The sequence below is a fragment of the Chiloscyllium plagiosum genome, unplaced genomic scaffold (genome assembly GCF_004010195.1).
Source record: "Chiloscyllium plagiosum isolate BGI_BamShark_2017 unplaced genomic scaffold, ASM401019v2 scaf_55278, whole genome shotgun sequence".
Taxonomy (NCBI): domain Eukaryota; kingdom Metazoa; phylum Chordata; class Chondrichthyes; order Orectolobiformes; family Hemiscylliidae; genus Chiloscyllium; species Chiloscyllium plagiosum.
Window position 1 is genome coordinate 1,820 of NW_025193056.1, and position 1,583 is coordinate 3,402.

The following is a 1,583-nucleotide window of genomic DNA, read 5'->3' on the forward strand; positions in this document are numbered from 1 at the left end:
CCAACTCTTTCTTGAAAGAACACCTCCTACTGTCTCGGGTTCTTCATTCCATTGACTTCAAATCTTCACAGAATTCAACAGACCTTGTTACATAGTCATTTCTTCATTTTTGTTCAGACCACTGTGAGCAGAGTGTCACAGTGGGAATGCGCTTGCCCTACAACCCAGATGTCAGACAATAGTCTTGGAACCGTACTGTGCTATTTATGATTTCACCAAAACAAGGGAGAAATGTCTGCTGCTCTGCATAATTTATGCAATTCACTTATGCATAAGGTTATAGGTAGACCAGCGCATGTGACGTGGTGGCCGAGAGGTTAAGGCGATGGACTGCTAATCCATTGTATTCTGCACGCATGGGTTCGAATCCCACTCTCGTCGGTGCTATCAGTGATTTTCAATGTTGCTATTTTTGGATGATCACAACTGTCTTACTGAAATTGGAACTGCAATATCAGTTTGTATGCATCGACGCTATTATAAAATATCAAAGAATAATTTGGTCCTGTTGCCTAAACTGCATTGAAATGTGGATTGCATTGGGATATTGAAATGTAGATTGCATTGGGATATTGAAAAGGAACGCGACTTTTTTTTACAAGTCAAGCTGCTGTGACCTTTTATCGTATGAAAGAGATCCAGGAAAACCAAATAACAAGAGATGTGAAGGGCATGTTTATGCAGTGGGATTCTTAATCAGTATTTTGTCAAATGGAATCTGGAGCAGGTTGAGTAGAAGTGGTTCATCTTGGTGAGAAGAGCACAAAATAATGGAGATATTTCGAAAGGAGCAGGGCGTGGGTGTGGGGGCACCGAGAACTAGCTGTAAATGCACAGTAGAGAATTGCCGATGTGGGTGCTGTGCATGGGCACGGAAAGACTTACACATTGGTCTCGCCCTCGCCCCTTGCGCTCGCCATTGATGATTGCTGGACATAAGGCCTAAATACAAGATGTGGGAAGCGAGCTCCCTCTCGCTATGCACACACTGGATGCATCACATTGAACTATGAAAAACTGGAGAAGTCAGCATGTTAACTGTAGGGGCTGAACCTAAACTGTGGATCAATAACCGCAGATTCATGCAGCATAAACATGAAAAATGATTTAAAGTATCTTTATACGCATGTCATTAACAGTCGTTTCGTTCTAATACCCGTGTGGTTGAAAGAATAAGGCACCACATTTCAGATGGATGACAACGTAACCAATTTTGTTTTGAAATTGAGATCTATTTGATCATTTTACACAGTGAACAAGTTTATTTTAAATAATGTAAACCACATTCCCTTACCTGGAATAAAAGTTTGATTTCATTACAAACATTGTCCTTGCTAAGTCGCAATTACTCAACATGAAAAATAGGATATAATTTTTATTGAGAATACATCAATTAGCACCATTATCTAACTTCGGATTGACTGCAATATGCATGTGCTAAATAAGGTTTAAGAAAGAATGACTTTTGGAAATAATGATTCGGTGGTGCCTAAAATTAATATCAGGTTCTCATGATGTGGATATACCACCAATGGCTCCAGTGGTGGAAATGCTCAGTGGGCAGTATTTCTATGATAGTATAG

General features: G+C 39.9%; 1 non-coding gene across 1 annotated transcript; it reads left to right on the forward strand.

Moving 5' to 3' along the window:
* The first annotated feature begins 299 nt into the window (after window positions 1–299).
* On the forward strand, window positions 300–381 carry trnas-gcu. The gene has a single exon. It is a non-coding gene; the product is annotated as a tRNA-Ser (tRNA).
* The last annotated feature ends 1,202 nt before the right edge of the window (window positions 382–1,583 follow it).